Source organism: Moschus berezovskii, chromosome 7 (assembly GCF_049115385.1).
Source record: "Moschus berezovskii isolate FMDL1 chromosome 7, NW_MosBer_1.0, whole genome shotgun sequence".
NCBI classification, from domain to species: domain Eukaryota; kingdom Metazoa; phylum Chordata; class Mammalia; order Artiodactyla; family Moschidae; genus Moschus; species Moschus berezovskii.
The window spans coordinates 107,998,724-108,023,494 of record NC_142466.1 but is presented as its reverse complement, the minus strand read 5'-3'; positions in this window follow the sequence as shown (position 1 = coordinate 108,023,494).

The window sequence follows — 24,771 nt, the reverse complement described above, 5'->3', positions numbered from 1 at the left end:
TCTTCTTTCTCAAGAATGCTTTGGCTATTTGAGGTTTTTTGTATTTCCATACAAATTGTGAAATTATTTGTTCTAGCTCTGTGAAAAACACCGTTGGTAGCTTGATAGGGATTGCATTGAACTTATAAATTATTTTGGGTAATATATTCATTTTCACAATATTTATTCTTCCAATCCATGAACACGGTATATTTCTCCATCTATTAGTATCCCCTCTGATTTCTTTCACCAGTGTTTTATAGTTTTCTATATATAGGTCTTTTGTTTCTTTAGGTAGATAAATTCCTAAGTATTTTATTTTTTCATTGCCATGGTGAATGGAATTGTTTTCTTAATTTCTCTTTCTATTTTTTCATTATTAGTGTATAGGAATGAAAGGGATTTCTGTGTGTTGATTTTATATCCTGAAACTTTACTATATTCATTGATTAGCTCTAGTAATTTTCTGGTAGAGTCTTTAGGGTTTTCTGTATAGAGGATCATGTCATCTGCAAACGACTGTTTGCAGACAGCTCCCTCCTTGCTGTGTCTTCACATGGCATAGGGGCTGAGGGTTTCCTCTTTGTGTCTTCTTTATAAAGGCACTAATACTTTTCATGAGGTCTCTATCCTCATGACCTCCTAAAGGCCCTTTCTCCAAATAGCATCACACTGGGCATTAGGTTTACACCCATGAATTTTGGAGGGAACACAAATGTCAGTAAATAGCAGTAAGTGATTTGCCTATATTCACATATGTAAGTAGCATCAGTGATTTACCAATATTTTGTTTCCCTGTGTCTATCTCACTTTCTTTTGGTAATCTTCTGGGGACAATTTTCCACTTTCCCTATTTGATACAGTTTTGTGGAACTGTTAATCTGGGTATCCTGTTTCCAAGAGTAGGCATATGACTAGGTTTTACTAGGTTAATTGGATCAATTGAATAATTTTTTTTCTTGTGAAATTTGAATCCTGTATAAAGCAAAACAGGACCAGGAATCATTGAAAGTCATCCATCCTTCTGTTTACTGAAGATTTTTTGAAATGAGATCCCCCAATGTACCAGTGGTTTTTCTCTCTTCCAAGACTGATTTCCAGGCTTTCCTTGAATTCTGAGAGCTCCCCCATAATGTTGCATCATGATCATCATTTTTGCTTAAGACAGCCTTAATTTCTGTTGCTTACCATTAAGGAATTAGATTTGTCAAATTCTAGAATCAGTCCCTAAACTGTATGCAGCTTCACTGGTGCATACTCCACAACACACAAGAGTTCCTGAAAGACTGTTTCAGGGACTTTATGTTAAGCTTCCCTAGTAGCTCAGAAGGTAAAGAATCTGCCTGCAATGCAGGAAACCTGAAAACACACAAAAGTTCCTGAAAGACTGTTTCAGGGACTTTGTTACTGTACATATTCTGATTTGAAAAATTCCTGGATCTAGACAGGAACATTTGTATCTGTTGACACATGACTTAGAAAGATGAACACTGCTTCATTTCTCTTGGGATATGGAATAGGCTAGACTGAGTGAGTACAAAATTAGCTTTTACTCGGTTGGCCCTTCTATCACAATGAAATATTTTGAAGACTGGGAAATTTTATTTGCTTCAGTTCAGTTCAGTTCAGTTCAGTCACTCAGTTGTGTCCGACTCTTTGTGACCCCATGGATTGCAGCATGCCAGGCCTCCCTGTCCATCACCAACTCCCAGAGTTTCCCCAAACTCATATCCATTGACTTGGTGATGCCATCCAACGATCTCATCCTCTGTCGTCCCCTTCTCCTCCTGCCCTCAATCTTTCCCAGCAACAGGGTCTTTTCCAATGAGTCAGCTCTTCGCATGAGGTGGCCAAAGTATTGGAGTTTCAGCTTCAACATGAGTCCTTCCAATGAACACCCAGGACTGATCTCCTTTAGGATGGACTGGTTGGATCTTCTTGCAGTCCAAGGGACTCTCAAGAGTCTTCTCCAACACCACTGTTCAAAAGCATCACTTCTTCAGTGATCAGCTTTCTTTATAGTCCAAATCTCACATCCATACATGACTACTGGAAAAACCATAGCCTTGACTAGATGGACCTTTGTTGACAAGGTAATGTCTCTGCTTTTTAATATGTTATCTACGTTGGTCGTAACTTTCCTTCCAAGGTGTAAGCATCTTTTAATTTCATTGCTGTGACAACCATCTGCAGTGATTTTGGAGCCCCCCAAAATAAAATCAGCCACTGTTTTCTCTGTTTCCCCATCTATTTGCCATGAAGTGATGGGACTGGATGCCATGATCTTAGTTTTCTGAATGTTGAGCTTTAAGCCAACTTTTTCACTCTCCTCTTTCACTTTCATCAAGAGGCTCTTTAGTTCTTCACTTTCTGCCATAAGGATGGTGTCATCTGCATATCTGAGGTTACTGATATTTCTCTTAAGAATCTTGATTCCAGCTTGTGCTTCATCCGGCTCTGCATTTCATGTAATGTACCCTGTATATATAAGTTAAATAAGTGGGGTGACAATATACAGCCTTGATGTATTCCTTTTCCTATTTTGAACCAGACTGTTCTTCTATGTCCAGTTCTAACTGTTGCTTCCCGACCTGCATACAGGTTTCTCAAGAGGCAGGTCTGGTGGTCTGGTATTCCCATGTCTTTCAGAATTTCCCAAAGTTTATTGTGAACCACACAGTCAAAGGCTTTGGCATAGTCAATGAAGCAGAAATAGATGTTTTTCTGAAACTCTCTTGCTTTTTCGATGATCCAATGGATGTTGGTAATTTGTTCTCTGGTTCCTCTGCCTTTTCTAAATCCAACTTGAACATCTGGAAGTTCACAGTTCACGTACTGTTGAAGCCTGGCTTGGAGAATTTTGAGCTATACTTTGCTAGTGTGTGAGATGCGTGCAGTTGTGCGGTAGTTAGAGCATTCTTTGGCATTACCTTTCTTTGGGATTGGAATGAAAACTGACCTTTCCAGTCCTGTGCCCACTGCTGAGTTTTCCAAATTTGCTGGCATATTGAGTGCAGCCCTTTCACAGCATCATCTTTTAGGATTTGAAGTAGCTCAACTGGAATTCCATCACCTCCATTAGCTTTGTTTGTAGTGATGCTTCCTAAAGCCCACTTGACTTTGCATTCCAGGATGTCTGGCTCTAGGTGAGTGATCACACCATTGTGATTATCTGGGTCATGAAGATCATTTTGTACAGTTCTTCTGTGTATTCTTGCTACCTCTTCTTAATATCTTCTGCTTCTATTAGGTCCATACCATTTCTGTCCTTTATTGAGCCCATCTTTGCATTAAATTTTCCCTTGGTATCTCTAATTTTCTTGAAGAGATCTCTAGTCTTTCCCATTTGTTGTTTTCGTCTATTTCTTTGCATTGATCACTGAGGAAGGCTTTCTTATCTCTCCTTGCTATTCTTTGGAACTCTGCATTCAAATGGGTATATCTTTCCTTTTCTTCTTTGCTTTTCACTTCTCTTCTTTTCACAGCTATTTGTAAGGCCTCCTCAGACAGTCCTTTTGTCTTTTTTGCATTTCTTTTCCATGGGGATGGTCTTGATCCCTGTCTCCTGTACAGTGTCATGAACCTCCATCCATAGTTCATCAGGCACTCTGTCTATCAGATCTAGTCCCTTAAATCTATTTCTCACTTCCACTGTATAATCATAAGGGATTTGATTTAGGTCATACCTGAATGGTCTAGTGGTTTTCCCCACTTTCTTCAGTTTAAGTCTGAACTTGGCAATAAGGAGTTCATGATCTGAGCCACAGTCATTTGCTTGCTGTGGCATTATTCCAGCCTCATGGGCCTGGTCCACAGCTCCTCCTGCCTCTGGAGACTTACATTGCTAGACCTGGCTGTCAGTGTTCAGTTGACATTGTGAGCACAGGTAGAACAGCCAGTATTGCTGTCACTCACAGGGATCATCTATGTCTGTGGCATCATGGTCGTGCTATTCCTGGCCTCCTTGCAGAACTGCAGCATTGTACACACACTGGGGTACCATTCAGATACGAAGCATCACAAATGGCAGTCTGAGAGTTAGACAGTGAAGTGTCCCTGCCTCCTGGTGTGGAACTGGCTTCTTGCCTATTTCTTCCTGTTTGGTATGATACCTCTGGATGCTGGCCTAGACTTTTTTCTTGGAACCCTCTTCATGGTTGTTTCCTCATGCTTTCTGTAGGAGTTTGAGACCCAGAACTTAGCTCTATTTTGGAGATTTTTTTTCCTGATCTGTTTTACACAAGAGCTAATTCCAGGACATGTTGTATGTGCAGAGACTCTCACTACTCTTCACCCCTTGCCTGTGACTCCTGATCCTGCCCTTTCTCAATTTTTCTATTGAATGCTGCTAAAGAACCAGTTCTAGTAATTAACAGCTCTCTCTTGGAGAAGGAAATGGCAACCCACTCCAATATTCTTGCCTAGAGAATCCTGTATACAGAGGAGCCTGGTGGGCTGCTGTCCATAGGGTTGCATAGAGTCAGACTCGGCTGAAGCGACTTAGCATGCATGCATGCATTGGAGAAGGAAATGGCAACTCACTCCAGTATTCCTACCTGGAGAATCCCAGGGATGGAGGAGCCTGGTGGCCTGCCGTCTATGGGGTCGCACAGAATCAGACACGACTGAAGCAGCAGCAGCAGCAGCAGCAGCAGCAGCAGCTGGTATAAAGGCATTCCCCAGGCTCATTCCCCAAACTGACAGAGGTCAGTGCAAGATCCAAATGAGTGTCCATATATCATGATATCTCAATATTTATGTTATGCTTCAAGTTAACACATTATTACATAAAATACCTTCTGTCCACCGCTTTGACTAATATACCTTCATAATTACTTAGGTCAATTTTCTTGGGTTTCTAAGGGTTCCACTCTTGAACATGGCGGCTTGGAGGAACCTGACCCCCAGCTCATACTTGAGCTCTCTCTTTTCTTCTCGCTTCTCACTCTGACTCTGTCCAGTACCATGACGGCACTCGTGTTTGTATGTGGATGCCCTCACTTGTGGGTACAAGTGCCATCCATGTCCATATACACAGGCCTCTCCTGGCCATTTCTTGGTCCTAGGAGTAACCAGTGTATTGGTATGATCTGATCCACTCTCATAAAGAAGAGCCCAGGGAAGTAGTCTGCTCTGAATTTGAAAGTGGGCTCTGGGCCATTTTTTTGCAGGAAGTTCTTGAGTCCAGGTATAAGAAGAATATTTTTTGAGGGAGAAATACAAGTTGTGGGTAACCATGTACCCTCGACTCCATTAAAGCCTTGTTCCATGAGAAGGGACATGGTCAGAAATGTCCAGGGATCTTCTTCCTCAAGTTCAAAGGTGTAATGGTGATGCTCAGTCTCATGCTCCTAATAATTCTGGCATTGTATGCTAGTTCAGCCATGCTCTTCATCTTCATAGGGAACATTTGGGGCACTAGGAAAATAATGGTTATCCAGAGCTTCAGATGGGGAAAATGATGTTTCTGGCTTACTTCTCAGGAGTCAGTGAACATGAAGAGAGTCTCATTGTCTCTGGCTTTTCAGGTACTTAGATAAATGATTTAAGTTGTTTCCAAATAGCACTGTGACTATAATGGCAAGTACAAATAAGAAACAACTCAAATATCACATGAGAGAAAGCTCCACACAGTCACAAACATCAGTGAATATTTCATTCTTAATTCTGTGCAAGAATTAATGACAGATTGCCTTCTAGCTATTCTGTCTTTATTCTATAGTGACGTGAAATTCGCTCAGTCATGTCCGACTCTTTGTGACACCATGTACAAAGAGAATTCCATGGTATAAGAAGAATGTTTTTGAGGGAGAAATACAAGTTGTGGGTAACAGTACATGGAATTCTCCTGGCCAGAATACTAGAATAGGTATGCTTTCCCTTCTCCAGGGGATCTTCCCAACCCAGGGATCAAACCCAGGTCTTCCACATTACAGGTGGATTCTTTACCAGCTGAGCCTCAAGGGAAGCCCAAGAATACTGGAGTGGGTAGCCTTTTCCTTCTCCAGCTGATCTTCCAGACCCAGGAATTGAACCAGGTTCTCCTGAATGCAGGTGGATTCTTTACCAACTGAGCGATGACATTTTTTGAATATCTATCAAGTTTTGAATTCTGACTGCAAGGCTAGGGAGGAAGGAGGTAGCGTTTGAGCTGCATCTGCAGGAAAAAGTAGATTATTGGTGGGTGATCAAATTGAGAGATGTCCTTAACAGGCAAGTTTCCTTGTCTGTACATGGGGATAATGATAGAGTTTATCTTATAGAGATTTTATGAAGATAAAAAGAGTAACAAAGGACAGACACATAAATCATGGCTCATACTCAATAAATATTAGCTATTGCTATTATTATTTTTTCTGGGAAGAGCAGCAAGACAAAGATGTTTAATATAAACATGGTAGCTTATTTGAGGAATAGAGGGCAAGTTTTTGCACAAAAACAGTTTGCATAAGAGAATTGACTGGAGATTAAAGAACTAACTGAAACGAGATTGTACTATCTAAAAGAATTTAAATATTGTTCCATGGGAAAGGAGACTCACTGATGAGATGAAGGGGAAACTTGAGAGGACAAACATAATGAGATTTATCATTCTAGAAAATTGACACCCTTATGGTGTCATAGAGGATGATTTAGAAATGGAAGAGACTAGAAACAAGATCACTTCAGTTCAGTCGCTTAGTCGTGTCCAGCTCTTTGCGACCCCATGGACTGCAGCATGCCAAGCCTCCCTGTCCATCACCAACTCCCAGAGTTTACCCAAACCCATGTCCATTGAGTCGGTGATGCCGTACAACCATCTCATCCTGTCATCCCCTTGTTCTCCTGCCTTCAATCTTTCTCAGCATCAGGGTCTTTTCAAATGAGTCAGTTCTTCACATCAGGTGGCCAAAGTATACAAGATAATCTACAATAAATAAGAATAAATGAGAATGAATTAAACTAGGCTAAGGAATACATAATATAATAGAGGATGAATGTTGGACGTAAATTTAGTGGTACTTGGTTCAAAGGGTTAGGAAAGTCAAGTGACAAAGATACTTGAAGGTTTCTGGTTGTTGCAGTAGCTGAGGTCAGGGGCAATGAACAGATATTTCAGTGAGATTATAGAGTGAGGGGGAGAGGCCTAAACATTCAATAGAAAGGATGTGTAAAGGAAGGAGCAACAAAGGAAAAACAGAGATAATGAGAATGCAAAGAGTTTATGCCAGGAGAGACTTAAAGGAGCTATTGGAAAAAGGTGGGGATGAGGTTGGAAAGTGCCAAAGATCAGATGCTAGAATGAGAAAAAGATTGAAAAGTGGCCATTGGATTTGCCATTTGGGAGGTCATTGGTTATCTTTGTGAGGTTGAGAATTGATTAAGTGACGGGAGGAAACAACTTGTTAGATCTTGTGATTGTGAATTTGGGGGCACTTTTTCTTTTGCTGTGTTTGAGCATATATGATACTTTATAAAAACAAAAGTAAAACCATTATTTATATTTGTGCATGAATGTATTTGTATATTTGTTTCTCAGTGATGTGGAAAAATAATACTTTGTGGTTAATAGGGTCTACTTCAAGATAATGAGAATTAAATAGTGGTGGAAAGATATTAGTACTATTTTCATTGTGAACTTTGTATGGTTTCAGTGTTTATGAGTATTTCTTTTATAATAAAAATATTCAAAATATGACATTTACTAACAGTTGGTAACTTAAACAATTAGATTGGTGGCTACCAAAAATTAGATGAATCTTAGTACCAGTAATAACAATAAAATTGAATATAAATAAGCCACAGAAAAAAAATAGGATAATAATATGTATCAAAGCTGTGAAGTGTAGATGACTTCCTAAGCTCCGAACAAATAAAGATACCTCAAAGGAAGATATTTATTTTCCAGTAAATATTATAAAAATTTTAAAGTTAATTATAAAAGCCTCATAACTAAACATGGATGAACCAAACAGTAGATTGGGGAAAGCTGCAACAAATGTTGCAGAAAGTCTAGTATTTTCAGCATAGAGAGTCAGGAATATATAAATTGTTATCGGATTGGTGAGAGCTTCCAGCAAATTCTGATTCATGATTTCTGCAAGCTCTCCATTTTTTCTATTTTGAAAACTGAGTGGGAGAAGTGACCTCTGAGTGTGCTCCCTGTGGGGCAGGTTTTAGTACAAGAGAGCAATTGTCTTTTCTTATTGGACTCACCATCCTTCAAGAGTTTTTATTTTTTGACTTGCAGAATGCCAGGTTGGTCTTGCTTCCTCTCTGAATCTTGACACATTTAAAAATAAAATGACTGTACTCAGAATCTTCTCAACTTTCCAAACCCTCTTGACTGGAAAATACTAAAACAAAAGCCTTGTTGCCCTGAACTACCTTAAGCCACTTTTGAGGAATTTATTTATTTATTTAAAATTTTAAACTGGAGGTGAGGAATTCTTGACACAGAGGTTATGCTCTCCTTTGGCTTCGAATGAGCTTTTCTAGCCATTTAAGATAAAACTAGTATTTTATCCTGGTCTCTGAAATCATAAGAAAGAACTTCTAAAACATTTTAAAAAGCAGAAAAACCAAAGACTTGATGATTTCAAGGCTCAGAGTCTTTAGCATTCAGGGGCAGAACAAGACTCAGGGGGACCTTCCAAGACACCGTCTCTGTAATTTAACAGAACGACATAGAATAAAGTTTTACTAATACATTGTATGGAAACATTATCAAGTGGGATTCACATTATCAGTTCAAGCTCTCACTTGCTCGGTATGTAGTGATATCTTTTAGAAGCTGAATGATTTTGGTTCTGATCCAGTTTACCTTTTCTCTTGTGTTTTTGTGTATCTACATTAGAATGTCACTTGCCTGTTACACCTGTTTACCAGGATTTGTACATTCCTTAGTTCTTTGCATCTACAAATGTCTTAAGTTCACTTTCTGCACAGAATTTTGATTCTCTACAATTTGCCTAGTACAATGCTCACCAGATTGTTGAGGATAACTTTGGGAGTAGGTGTTAGTCTGTTTGCTGGCTCTAAAAGTCTAACGTTCTGGTGCTCTGTCCTGTTTTTAAATCTCTCTGCCGGCTTTTTGCTCTCCATCACTCTTTGACAGTATTTCGTAATCCTTGGCTACCCATTAGAATCCCTGGTGAGGGGGATAGATTTTAAAATATATAAATGCTCGGGTCCCACCCCAGACTCATCAAAATCTTTTGGGCTGAGACTTGAACATCAATATTTTTTGAGTTCCCCCCAGTAATTCTAATGTGGAGGTTGGTTTGAGAAACATTACTGTAGGATTAAAAGAGGCAAATCTTTATGCTATTTCTTTTGGTGGGAATTCATTTCCTTGTTGGATGTCAAAAGTAAATTAATCATCTGATTCTATAGTGCAGTAATATTTATACTACCTGTGTAACTCTATTAAACATCTCCTTAGCAGAAGTAGTTTTTAAAGGTAAAACCGGTTATTACAGGCTGGTCTCTGAATCATGCATAAGAACTTTGGAAACATTTGAAAAAGCAGGGAAACCAAAAACTTGATGATTTCAGGGCTCAAAGTCTAAAGCATTCATGGCCAGAATGAGACTCAGAGATCTTCCATGATGGTTTCTCTGCATGTAATTTAACAGAGACATAGGATGAACAAAGCTTTACTAAAATAAAGTTCTTAGCTCATGAATATGTATATTTAAGAATTTCACATTCAGTATTACGTAGGCTGGTAGCTAGCATTAAAATTGGGCTTCTAATTACAGTTACCTGTAAGCTGATTTTCGTGGGGTGGATAGCTATCTGTCATCAATATTAAGTTAATGGAAGAGTGATAGACTTTTTATTCTAGAGCTGGGGTTTTTATGGTGGATTTTGACTTACAGAATTTCTGATAGATTGCAGTTTCTCTGTTTTATATTTCTCCAGTCCCTACATGTAGGGGTTTGAAGGTGACACATCACCTCCTATCTTCATGCAGAGTGACAGGTTAAGCTTTCTAAGTAATGCTTGATTCACACCCCTTATAGACTGCAAGGAGATCCAACCAGTCCATTCTAAAGGAGATCAGTCCTGGGTGTTCATTGGAAGGACTGATGCTAAAGCTGAAGCTCCAATACTTTGGCCACCTCATGCGACGAGTTGACTCACTGGAAAAAACTCTGATGCTGGGAGGGATTGGGGGTGGGAGGAGAAGGGGACGACAGAGAATGAAATGGCTGGATGGCATCACCGACTCGATGGAGGTGAGTTTGAGTGAACTCCGGGAGTTGGTGATGGACAGGGAGGCCTGGCGTTCTGTGATTCATGGGGTCGCGGAGAGTCGGACACGACTGAGTGACTGAACTGAACTGAACTGAGTGTGCCTGTAGCATCTCTTTTTCCAAGCTGTTGTGTATAGAGCCAGATGCTGGATTCTCAGGAACAGTGCCTCATTGGAAACTGAGAATCAGGTCCAAGATTGGCCATAAAAGCAAGAAACTGGGATGAGGATAGATTTAGAAGCCTCAAGTGCAATTTTGGGTCCAACTCTAAGACCAGCAGAGTTCATTGAACTGGGAAAAATGAGAGGTGCATAATGAGTGACTGTAAAGTAGTTTTGAAATTTCTGGTGATGAAGATCAGTGATTCTAATTTTTGACATCATGCCAGGTATCTCTGTAGTGAATATTATTTACTGCTGTCTCAGATGGGATGGATACTGAAATAACCCTAGAATTATTGTGTTTGAATGGTTTGGTACATTCTGGAAGTATTGGTATTGTTTATGCAATAAACAGTTTGGCTCATTTCTACTTTTTGGCTATTATGAATAATGCTTCTATGTTCAAGTTTCTTTTGGGTATATACCTAGGAATAGAATTGCTGGGTTATATAGTAACTAAGTTTAACCCTATGTTGAGAAACTACCGAACTATTTTCCAAAGTGACTTTTACATTTCCAACAGTACTGTATGAGGATTTTAATTTTTCTACATTGTTGCTAGCACTTGTTATTGTTTATCTTTTTGACTGCAGACATCCTTGATTTTTGCTACTTTTAAAGACACACATATATGGTGTTTACAACCCTAACTCTTTTGTGACTCCATGGACTGTAGTCTGCCAAGCTCTTCTGTCCATGGGATTTCCAAGGCAAGAATACTGGAATAGGTGGCAATTTCCTTCTCCAGGGGATCTTCCTGACCCAGAGATTGAACCCATATCTCCTGCATTTGCAGGATTCTTTACTACTGAGTCATCAGGGAAGCCCCCTTGTGTGGGTGAGTTGCTCAGTCGTGTCCGATTCTTTGCGACCCCATGGAGAGTAGCCCGCCAGGCTACTCTGTCCGTAGAATTCTCCAGGCAAGAGAACTGGAGTGGGTTTTCATTCTCTTCTCCAGGGGATCTTCCCGACTCAGGGATTGAACTTGGATCTCCTGCATTGTGCGCAGATTCTTTACTGTCTGAGCCACCAAGGAAGCATGGCCCTTTAGGTTTTCACAGTTGAGTTTTACAAATAACAGGCCAGAAAATTGTCTACTCTGAAATTTGCTGTTGCAATGGAAAGTTTTAGCTTACGCTGTTTTAGTCTTTATAAAATGAGAATCTTCTTATTCTTTGCAATATGAGAATCTTTATAGCAAAACAAGGTAGACTGTATGAGATATATCAACTCTGAATGAACTCCATGAATGAAAATTAATTCATCCAAAAATGAGAAACCGCTGGCACAGCGAGCTCTCAGCATTCTGAGAACCCAGGCTGCTTGGTAAAGCATGGGCCAAACCCTCGCGGTTGTTTGCCTGAGGATACAAGAGGTCAACTCAGCTCTCAAAGGGCTTCCTCTTGAAAGTTGAAAAATATGATTGGCAGGAGTATGGAAAAGTGCCAGGATTGAGAGCAGGACTGGCTTCTGACTCTAAGACCAAATCCTGACCTCTGGATCAGGACATGAGAACAAGAGGGCTCTGTATTGCTAGTGTCGTATATAAGGGCCTGCTCTGTCCCAGGCTGACGAATCTTGTGCTGCAGGTAACATCTGGCAGCAGGAATGGGAGACAAGCCTGCAGCTGCTGAGCGTCAGCTTTCCCAGAATCACATGGACAGTGGAGTTCTAACCCTACCAGTGCTCACATCCTTACCCACCGCGGCCATCCCTCAAACGTTAACCCTTCTTGTCTTATTTGTTCCCATACTTGCTTGCTTGCTGTCAGTATAGTGTAGTTCTCTTGCATGACCCAAGTTCATTCTACTTTCCTCTCCTTCCCAAACCTTTCCTGGGTGCCCTCTGAAACATTCATTACTTACTTGACAAACTCTATTCTTTTTAATCTCTCTCTCTCTCTTTTTGGCTGTGTCCCATGGCAGGAGCAACCAAGGAATGAATCCTTAGTTCCCTGACCGAGGATTGAACCCATTCCCTTGGCAGTGAAAACACAGAGTCCTAACCACTAGACCACCAGTGACTCCCCTCCCTGACATTTTAAACTAATGACTCAGATACCCATTCCAGGACCACACCTTAGCCTCATCATCACGCCTAATGTACCCATCTCTTTAGCTTATATTCTAACACACAGTTTGCTATAATCTTTCATTCAGCCTTCTCTCTCTCTTATTTAGGATTTGTGCCTGTTCTTTGGCCTCATTTTGGACCTGCTGCTGCTGCTGCTGCTAAGTTGCTTCAGTTGTGTTCAACTCTGTGCGACCCCATAGACGGCAGCCCACCAGGCTCCCCCATCCCTGGGATTCTCCAGACAAGAACACTGGAGTGGGTTGCATTTCCTTCTCCAATGCATGAAAGTGAAAAGTGAAAGTGAAGTCGCTCAGTTGTGTCCGACTCCTAGTGACCCCATGGACTGCAGCCCACCAGGCTCCTCCATCCATGGGGTTTTCCAGGCAAGAGTACTGGAGTGGGTTGCCATTGCCTTCTCCTCATTTTGGACCTACTTTCTCTAAACCAAAGATAGTTAATCATGGGAAAAAAAGCAAGGCTTTGTTTAAATCGTGTGGGGTTTAAACCTATGTTTATTATTCATTGGCTATCTTTGTTTCCCATCTGTTAGTTGTTCTCCCATCTTTATTTCCCATCTGGTAGAGTTCTCCTTTGAGTAATTTATTTCAGGTAGGATCAATCTGGGCCTTGGCATACCGGAGAATGCATTTCTGTTACTTTCACACATGCCATGTTGTCTATATGTGGATTTCTTTTTATTGTGTTTTCGCCAAAAAACTGAAAAAAAAAAATTGCATAGTGCTTCTTGCTGTATCAGTCTGGGGCCAGAGTGAGTATTCTTTCTTGCTGTCTAGTAAATGGTAGTAGTTAGTGTTTGTCTCCTTTAGTTTTTCTGGTTTCATTGGGAAAATCCACAAGGTTCTGTTGAGCCTCATTCTATGCCAGCCTTGACCTCTCCCCACCCCGCCAGTCACTGAAGAGTGATTGCTTCTCACATGGGATCCTGACTCAACCAGGGCCAGCTGGAACTCCCCTGAGATTGATACAATGAGTTAGAAGACAGAATTTTTTCTGCTAGGTTTGGTTAAACCAGTAAGCATTGTTGAGTCTGGGGTTACTGAGGGTACTGGTAGCTATCTCTCTCTAGATCATCTGTTTATCTCTGTTTGTCTGTTTGTCTGTCTTTCAATCCGTCAATCATGTCTCCATTATCTGTCTACCTATCTATCTAGCTTTTAGTCACCAGTGTGTCTACACATCTATCTGCCTACCTACCTGTAGATATATCTAGATAGATGGGTAGATGGATGTAGATAGAGAGAGACTGAAAAAGAAGGAGTATGAATATGAAGGCAAGCAGAGGCACACAGAATTGAGAAATGGAAAGAGGAAGATAGCTCTGAAGATACCACGTGGAACCTAATCCAGCTGACTGTAAAACCAAATTCATCTTGGACTTCCCAGAACTTCCCAGATGACATGAATAAAAATTCTATTTTCTGCTTAAGTTAAATTTTTTCTTAAGATAATCTGACTTTCTTTTGCTTGTAGTTGAGGCACTTTGGATCAGTAGTAATGAATCCATTTTTCCCCTTTGAATATTTGTGGGGTTCTTTTTCCTATTCATGAAGTTAAAAAATGTCTGCAGAATATGATTGAGATATCTCTTTAGTAGATTTGCTTGAATCTGTAAAATCAATCACAACACTTTTTTTCTATTATATTGCTTAATACTGCTTTTGTTCTGTTTGTTCTTTTCTCCATGTTTTTTTTTTCATATGTTGAATATATCACACTGGTGATTTAGATTTGTCATTTCTTGATATTTCGACTTGTTAATCTTTTTCTCCAGAGTCTGAGAAAATGTCCATTGTTTTCTTCCATGACATAAATTTGATTTTATATATATATATATAAATATATATTTCTAAGTATATACATATATTTTAAAATTGTAGTATCATTGATTCACAATGTTGTATTAGTTTCTGGTATACAATAAAGTGATTCATATATATATATATACTCTTTTTTATACTTTTTTCCATTATGGTTTATTACAGAATACTGAATATAACTCCCTGTGCTATGAAGTTCAGTTCAGTTCAGTTCAGTTCAGTCGCTCAGTCGTGTCCGACTCTCCATGACCCCATGAATCACAGCATGCCAGGCCTCCCTATCCATCATCAACTCCCGGAGTTCACTCAAACTCATGTCCACAGAGTTGGTGATGCCATCCAGCCATCTCATTCTCGGTCGTCCCCTTCTCCTCCCGCCCCCAACCTTTCCCAGCATCAGAGTCTTTTCCAGTGAGTCAACTCATCGCATGAGGTGGCCAAAGTATTGCAGTTTCAGCTTTAGCATCAGTCCTTCCAATGAACACCCAGGATTGATCTCCTTTAGAATGGACTGGTTGGATCTCCTTGCGGTACAAGTGCTATGAAGTAAGATCTAGTTTATTTACTTTATATATAGAAGTTTGTGTCTGCTAATCCAAAACTCCTAATCTATCCCTCCCACACCCCTTTCCCCTTTGGTAACCATAAATTTGTTTTCTTTGTCTGTGAGTCTTTCTGTTTTGTAAATAAGTTCATTTGTATCATATTTTAGATTCTACATAAAAGTAATATCATATGGTGTTTGTCTTTCTATTTCTGACTTCCTTCACTTAGTATGATAATCTCTAGGTTCCTCCATGTTGCTGCAGATGGCATTACTTCATTCTTTTTTATGGCTGAATAGTACTCCAGTGTGTGTGTGTGTGTGTGTGTGTGTGTGTGTGTGTTTACACCACATCTTCTGTATCAGTTCATCTGTTGATGGATATTTAGGTTGCATTCATGTCTTGGCTATTGTAAATAATGTTGCTATGAGCATTGGGATGCATCTACTTTGTATTTGTTGGTTAATCACTTTTAAAGAAAGTTTATCTTATATTATTTCCCCCCTACATTATGGCTGTATTAAATTCAGATTTTTAAAACATTTTCTGCCAATTTCTCAGCCTCTGCTTTTAAGGCTATAAGCATTAATTAGTCTATATTTTCTTAAATTTGTAGAAAGCACCAGGAAATTCATCTGAAGTTTTTCTTCCTGTTATAAATCTTTTTCAAATGCATATGCTTCCTCTGCAGAATATTTTCATATTCATAGACTCATATATTTCATAGGCTCCTTTTTTTCTTCTGTTTATCTTCTCAAATGAAGAGAGATCTGTTTACTTTTGGTGTTTACCTGTTTAACCAAAAACAGGGTGATTGAATTATCCTTTGATCTTTTCTCTATATATCTGTTGATAATGATAATAATTTTAAGCTGGAGGACTGATGGCATATATTTATATTGTGTGCTGACTTGCTTCAGTCATGCCTGACTCTGTGCAACCCCATGGACTGTCGCCCTCCAGACTCTTCTGTCTGTGGGATTCTCCAGGCAAGAATACTGGAGTGGGTTGCCATTTCCTACTCCAGGGGATCTTCCCGACCCAGGGATCAAACCCATGTCTCTTGTGTCTCCTGCATTGGCAGGTAGGTTCTTTACCACTCTCACCGCCTGGGAAGCCCTATATTTACATTACCAGCAAATTAAGATGAGAAGAAAAGGAGCAGGGTCCTGGATTATCACATGGGTAAGAATGTAGTGTTTATTCATCACCTTCTTTCTCTGAAGCTGACTCTTTGTGCACAGCTCTCCACAGGCATGGCTCTCTGTCTGTCCTCCATTCTTGCTCTGCTGCCCAGGGCCTCAAAAAGAAGGCATGCCTCCCTGGGGAGAAGTCTTGCCACACTGCCTGCTCCTGCTTGGTGGAACATAAGCATGGTGCCCGGGATCTCCTTGAGTAGCTGCTTTTGAATGGTGCTGGCCCACAGCTACAGCTGTGATTCTAGCGAGTGCTCCCTTCTGTTCTCTGCTGTCCTCCTCCCAGCCCTTTCCCCTCCACACTTGTGTTATTAGGGCTCTGCCAGAATGTTGTTTACTTCCTTTTTTTTTCTCATTAGAGGATTGTAAATGTTGTCTCTAGATTTTGTTGTCTTTCTGTCTGGTTGTATCAGAATCATTTGGAAGCCATACAAAAACATCCTTCTTAATTTTTAGCACGATTGCAGAGTTTCTTTCACACTTATGTTTCTGTTCTCATTTTGCTTGGGTTGGGAGTAAAAGAGGAAACTTGGGTGTGGTTTTTCTGAGTATCTCTTACATCTGTGCCCTCTTTATTCCCTTTCCACTTCTCCTGCCTCATCTCATATTTGATCATGTGTCTTTCTTGCTAGAATCCCCCTGCTGTGTCTCCCTGCCTCTTTTCTGGCACCGCTCCCCTGGTGTTGGCACTTGGTAAGAAAGGGGCTCGGCTCTAGGAGATATTTGGTTGTATTAAAATTGTGTTCAATTTCAGGTACTCATAAGCAACTCTACTGTAGCTTAAGCAGAAAACAAAAGGTCCAGGGGAGATCGGTCCAGGACTGGTAGGTTGACTCAGTGATACTGTCAGGGGCAGCTCCTGCTGTCTTTCCACCTTGCTGCTTTCTGTGAGGTCTGCTGCACCTCCAGGCTGTGCATGTCTCCCAGGAGGGTGCAGAGGGAGAGGAAGAGGCAGCACAAGAGTCTCCTGCCTTCTTTTCTTTGGTTGGAGTGTGTCTCCTGCCACACTCCTGATTGCCAGGAGGCAGAGGAAGGGAGTCATTACCTTTTTCAGACTCTGTGGCAGAGGCTGGCCAGGAGAAAAGGGCTGGAAAAAGGAGATGGGTAAGCTAAATTCTGGTGTTGGCCACCTTCCTTGTTCCCAACACCTGTTAGTCAGAAGAAACTCTCCTGCCCATTCATACCTAGGGCCTCGGAATGTTGTTTTTATAGAAAGGAAAAATATCGATTGGGGGGGGAGTGGCTGTAAGTGGGCATTTATTCTCATCCCCATCTACCACCCCCAGACATCTGTTTCTCCAAACTAGAGAATATTGGGGTTTTCCCTCAATTTTCTTCCATTTTTTCCCATTCCACTGCATAATTCTTTCAACAGTGACATGTGGATGCAATAGTTGTGGAAGTGCACTGTGAAGCTGGAAATTTTCCATGGACTACTTTTGTTCAATAATTTTGCTTCCTTTTTTAAAAAAAGTATAGTCTGTTTTATGGAGGGGATATTTGTAAATACATATGATGTCACCAGCTCTCCCAGAAGTGTCCTTGGTGTTTTGTTTTGTTTGGTAGTGGGGGGGGGGCGGGTAGGGTTTGCAGGATGAAGATAATGGTATGGGTTCATCTATGAATGTGAACCAGGTCTTCAGGTTCCTTGAGTCTCTCATTTCTGGTCATCCAGCAGAGCCTACTTATTTATATTTTATCTTCTACCCCGCCTACTTTGGCTGTTTCTTGGCATTTTGGACCACTCCAGACATTAAGTGGCTTTTTCCATTTCTTTTGTGTGTCTCAGTGGCCACAGCAGGTTCACAGTTGCAGGCCAACTGTGGAAAAGGTCAGGAAATGCTAATGGGACATTTAGCAGCAAGTGTTCCTGCTTAACTTTCCATGGAAAACAAAATCAAACTGACAGAAGGAAAAACTCAGTTCTATCTTAATGTTGAAATGGTCCCAAGTTAGGGCTGTGTGATATATTAGTCATTTATAGATATAATTTCATAAGTGACAGGGATTAATAGATCATTTTGGTCTGTGTAACCAGACACATTCCCTACTGTACTTCTTTTGTAACACATAAGATGAAATTTGAATGTGCTTAAATGCAGTAAAATGTGTACATTAGAATTATGGTGAAAATTTGAACTTGAATTTTGAGAATTAATGTATAATTTCATGATGTGTGCTACTACAACTGTAATTCAAAAGATTTAATCCACATACTTATGAAGAAATATCACTGCCTATAAATACTGCTAGGTATTCTTGTTGTTCTTCTGCATCTGTATGAAAAGGTGAAAAGATCAGGTGTCTTAGGGTTAGAAAAACTCAAAGTGTGAGTCCTGGATCTCACATTTACTGACTGTGAATTGAGAGAAATTCCTTGGCTCCTGATTCTCAGTTTTACTATCTACAGAATGATGAAAGTGACATATTTCAGATTTGGAAGTCTCACATGGCAGGATGTAGTCTGTAAATTGCAAAGCATTATGTAAGTACATACTAGTTTATAAACTGCTCTTACTTGTAACAAACTACAGTACACTTTCTAAGTGGAAACGTGATATTTCATTATATAGGTGGGCAAAACATTTAGGTTGTTATATACCTGTATCTGTTTTACAATATATGTATGTATCTAACTCTATATGTCTATCTGTCTATACACACACACACACAAAGGAGATTTCCAATATACAATATAGTATTGCTAACTGTGGCTTTCCTGCTTCACTGGTGGCTCAGATGGTAAAGAATCTGCTTAAAATGTTGGAGATGTGGGTTCAATTCATGGGTTGGGAAGATCCCCTGGGACAGGGAATGGCTACCTACTCCAGAATTCTTGCCTGGAGAATTTCATGGACAGAAGAGCCTTGCGGGTCACATTCCATGGGGTTGGAAAGAGTCGGACACGACTGAGCAACTAACACACACACGCACACACACACACACATTGTTAACTGTAGTCACCATGCTATGCATTTCATCCTCAGAATTTACCTTGTAACTGAAAGTTTTTACCTTTTGACCACCTTCACCCAATTCCCTCTCTCACTACTGCCTGCCTCTGGCAACTATTAATCTTTTCTCTGTATCCGTGAATTCAGTTTTTGTTTGTATTTAGATTTTATATGTAAGTGTATATAGTGTTTTTATGTGTTGTTCCAATTCATTGTAATAATCACTTATTGTTTGAATGATCATAAGAAACTTTTTGTGGTGAAAGCTCACTCCTAACTTCTACAATGAAAATAAGTACTACAAATAAGATAAAAAGGCCAAAGACTGACTGGCAGGATCTCTTTATGGCATACATGGCAAATTGGTTAAATTCTTTAATACACAAAGAGCTTTTAAATAAATCAACAAGAAAAGCTGAAAACCATAATATAATTTAGGTAAAGAACATGAGTCAGCAATGTATGGCAAAAACCCCAAACAGATGGCAGACATGTGAAAAAATACTCATTTCTTTTACTTTTAAAGAAATGAAATTAAAATCAGAGTTATTTTTTCCTTTATTATATAAGATTAAAAAGTTGGAAAATATATTTTATAATATATGAAAATAGACACTCCATAGATATTTAAATTGGTGTGACTTTTTAGGAGTCAATTTTGTAATACCTTAAAACATTTCAATGCAAACCTGGACCTGTTATCCTCCTTTGCAGGATTTTATCCTACAAAAGCACCTGATGAATGTAAAAAGATAGCAGCAGATATGTCACTGTGACATGTGTGCCTATGTGTGTGTCAATGAAACAAATAGCTGTGTAAACAAAATATAATCTGTGAACTACCTGTATAGCCTGTATATGTCTCAGTGTGGTACTGCTCAAATTTATGTATATTCAAGAAAAGGAATTTTATATAGCAACTAAAAAATGGACTGATCTCTGATATGCAGATAACTAAAAAAAGCAAGTTCAGACTTGAGCCAGGGAGTAGTCACCAGGGAAACTTGCTAAAAAGCATTTGGCCCTTACAAACCATATCTTTGTGTGTGGAAATGAAAGAACTTAACAAAAGCGTAAACCAGTGAATCTGATTTGGATCTGAATGAGACCAGGAGAGGAGAGTTTTGTTTTGTCATGTCTTGTTTTTTAAACACCCTAGTTATTCAACACTGAGCTACTGCTCTTTGGGTAAACCTTGATTCAGTAAAAAAAGAGTTGAAGTCCAGAAATCTGAATTTTTAACAAGCACCCGGTGACTTCATTGCAGGTAAGTATTGCAAAATATTGTCCTTTTCTAAGGAGAGGGTTTCTTTAGCCCCTACGAACATCTAGCTACTCCAAGAGTCTGCACATTGCTTTGCCAGGAATGTCTATCCTCTCCAAACCTCTCAATCTTTTTCTAAATTAACTTAATCGCTAAACTCCTAAGGAGCAAACACAAAGGGCTTTATCTCTTGGTAAATGATCTCATCCAAGGTGCTGGAAATCAACCTAGGTGGAGGTCTAGAAAGAGGAGATTATTATATTTTAACTTCCTAATTGTTCAGTGTTTACACTCTGTATGAACATCACAGGGACGTCTGATGCCATCTTCTCTAACTTCTGTTTACTGGGTCATCCTGACACATGCGGTTTAATTCTTTAGTTTTCTAAGAGAAAAGTCTCCAACTCCCTTCTCCTGGTGTTTTTCGTTGGCAGCTTCTTCCTACTGTTATCAGAGTCTTTGAATTCTCATCAATTTTCTTGTGACTTTTGTGGAATGCACTTGGTAGAGCAGCAGCTGTTCCATCTTCTACTTAGAACAGGTTTTCTTCCCCTGAAGGATTAATAGGGAAGCAAACTATTTGCAGTTGCTTCACTCCACCTCTGACAGTTCTTTAACCCCATGAGAAAGAACAATCTCAGAGTTTCTCATTCTTTCTCAGCATGACAGTTGTCATGAGTTCTTCCTTGTCATTCTTCATACCTTCTCTTTTCTGTCTTGGCCAGTCAGTGTAAACTGAGGAATTTGTTTCCATGGTGACCATCAGCCTAAAGAAAACATGCTGTACCAAGGAATGAGTAATTTATTATTATTATTTTAATACAACAAACATTTCTTGAGCTCTTTCTGTGCATTGTGCTAAATGCTGGAGACATGGGTGTAAAAGCAGAGAGCAGCAGCCAAGTCTCCAAAAAACCTTGACAACTCCAGGTTGAGAGCATCCCATATAATGAGGAAACAACATAATTAAAGGTCTGGGAGTGAATCTGTACAATGGAGACTATTCAGATATGACTGGCATACATGGTTCTTGGTGAGAAATAAGAGATTCTTTGAAGACTTGGTGCTGCTGTCAAAAATCTGAATATCACTCAATAGGAAATTATTTCTTAATCAAAAAATTAAGATATGGAAAACACAGCATTCTAGTATAAAAACACAATAAATAAAATAATACTTCTGTTTTCTTTTTAAATCATTTAGGTGAGGACATAGTAGAATTGTAAACATGGCCACAGATTGGATATGGGAGTCCAATGGGAAGAGGAGGTCATGTTCACTCCAAGATTGGTGTCTAGATGATTTAGGGGGTGATCTAAGGTTGATGCCTAATGAAATGAGGTTTGGAAAGAAAGCTAATGATTTCATTTGTTAATACTTTTGGGGGAATGCTCAAGGAATTGTTTGTAGACCAAACGGAATTAGTTCCTTATAGAAATGGGAGTTTCTCAAGGCACAGTGGAGAGCCTCACAGATGAGAGGGCATGGAGGAGGGAAGAAGAGTGGGGACCAGCTGGGGAAGGATGAGAAGAGAGACTGCGTTATTTCAGTATAATTTTCAGTAGTGAAGAGGGAGGGGCTTGGGTGCAAGCCTGGATGGAGGGTGTGGAAGGATCACAGCTGAATTTGTTGAACTCTGGCCACAGTGTTCCTGGTGGAATGTTGACTTGCTGGACTCTGCGGAGTTCTTTGTCTCCCAGGTGCTGGGCACAGTTGCTCAGAGTAGCTCCTGCAGGGAGGGTCAAGGGGTCAGGAAGGAGGGTGGTCAGAGGAGAGAGCTGGAGATACCGGCCTCTGCAGAATGCTCTTATTTTTCTTGGCATTTGACAGGTGGTCTAGATGGAATCTAGCTGGGAGCCAAGCCAGTCAACAGATTCCCTTAATGGTTCTCACCATCCCCTCAAGGTCCTCCCTTGTTTAAGGCATCTCTTCTTCACATTATTTTAATGATCATTCTCTTCAGTGTTTATTTGCTAAGTGACATTTTAAGGAAATAAATATAATACCTAGTTCAATAAAAGTAGTTTCTGAAAATGTCAGATCGGTTTACCTAAAGAAAATTTAATGTTATTATGAATTATAGATATTTCACACTATATTTTTTTAGGACTTGGGGGTACCTAACTGATTACATGATTTAGAGAATCATTTTTTTTGATGTCTCAGTTTAAGAAGTAAATTTTCAAAAATCTTGTTTGCATGAAGGTAAATTTCTAATGCAAGATTATTGATTGGCTTAGAAAATCATATAACATGAATATAATATGCTCATGATAATAAACAAATACTTTATCACCATGGATTCTAAGCAAAATCATTATCATATCCCAAATAAGTACCAGCTGTTCAGAACATAATAGAGGGGGATGGGAGAATTCATGCTTAATTAATCATTTCCTTGGTTAGAAAACAAAATCTTCAAACAAAGAGAACATTATATCTACAAGACACCAGCATTGCTAAGATTCCACCGACAGTAAGGCCAGTCAACATAAAGCCAAGCCTTTCGCTGGATTTTGAATTGCTTGTATAAACTTGGAAAATTACAACAGAGAGTAAATGAGATTGTGTCCAGATAACTGAAGTCAAAAGACTGGTCTGCTTCCTTTTCTACGTCCTGTCCTCTCTCTGCCCTGCTGCCCCCTCCCGGTGCCTCCTCCCCTGCCCCTCCCCCCACCTGCCTACCCTGAGCATGCCAAGTGGGGATCCCGTCTTTAATTCCTTTGCATACAGATTGTCATCAAATCCTATTTCTTAAAAATATCATCTATGTGACTCTTCAGTATACGTTTCAAAAAAACTTCAAAACCTAATAGAGTAACCTTATTAAACTGGTTTAATAAGACTTTAAATAAGACTTTAAATTTATTGAATCCCAGGCACTGTCGTATTTTTATCTTTATAACAGCCTTCCAATAAGCTATTATTATTAGCATTATCATCACCGTTTCACAGATAAGGATATTAGGCCTTACAGCAGTAGCTCTCAGCCCATCACCTGGGAACTTTTACAACTGTCAGTACTCAGGCTACCATCCATCTGGACCAGTTAAATCAGAAACCCTGAAAGTGGGACCTGGGCATCTGTATTTTTTTAAGGTTCTCCAGGTGAATACAAAGTGTGGTGAAGTTCAGAACTACTGACTTTTAGGATAGTTAATTAACCAGCACAGGGTCACAAGGCTGATTGATGGAGTTGGGTATAGAACTAGGTTTGTAGTCTCATCTTCTTTTTTAAAGAATAATTTTCTTTATTTATTTATGGCTGTGCTGCGTCTTTGTTGCTGTGTGGGCTTTTTTTCTAGCTGCACTGAGCAGTGGCTGCTGTCTGGTTGTGCTGCACAGATTTCTCATTGCAATGGCTTCTCTTGTTGCAGAGGATGCGCTTGCAGAGTAGGGGCGTGGGACATTCCATAGCTGTGACATGTGGGCTCAGTAGTTGCAGCTCCCGGGCTCTAGAGCTCAGGCTCAATAGTTGTGGGGTAGGAGCTCAGTTGCTCTGAAATAGGCGGGATCTTCCAGCATCAGTGATTGAACCTGTCTCCTGTATTGGCAGGAAGATTCTTTACCACGAGTGCCACCTAGGAAGCTTTTCTTGATTACTATAGATTTATAATAAGTCTTGATATCTGGTCAAGCAAGTCCTCCCAACATTTTCAAGAATACTTTGGGTATTCTTAGATCTTTATTTCCATAAAATCAGCTTATCAACTCTCACAAGGAAACCTGCCGGATTTTGATTGAGTTTGCAATAAGTCTATCAGTCAACTTGGAGTTTATATCTTTACAATTTTAAGTTTTTAAATCCATAACATGGTAGGTACATCTCTCTATTTAAACTAGTTTTCATTAATTAAATGAAATTCAATTCACTATTTAAAATAGTTTTAATTTCATAGCTCTTATGAAATTTGTGTAACTTTATACACTTTTATGTCTTTTGAGTTAATCCTATGTCCTTCTTGTACATGAAATACTGTCTGTCTGTTTAAAGTGTTAACTGTATAAACTTAATTTCAGTCTTCCCTGATGGCTCAAGTGGTAAAGAATGTGCCTGCAGTGCAGGAGACTCAGGAGACGTGGGTTTGATCTCTGGTCAGGAAAATCCCCTGGAGGAGGAAATGGCAACCAACTCCAGTATGCTTGCCTGGAAAATTCCAAGGAGAGGGGAGCCTGACAGGCTGCAGTCTGTACAGTTGAACACGATTGAGCACGTAAGTGTAAATAGGAGATAACGCTTTAATCTCTAATGGTACACGGGCTTCCTTAGCGGCCCAGTGGTAAAGAATCTGCCTGCAGTGTCGGAAACATGGGTTCAATCCCTGGGTCGAAAAGATCCCCTGAAGAAGGAAACGACAACCCACTCCAGTGTTCTCGTCTGGGGAAACCCCATGGACAGGGGAGCCTGGCGGCTACAGTCCATGGCACTGCACAAGAGTCAGAAATGACTTAACAATTAAAAAACAACAACAATGGAATATGATTGATATGAGGCTGCTGCTGCTAAGTAGCGTCAGTCG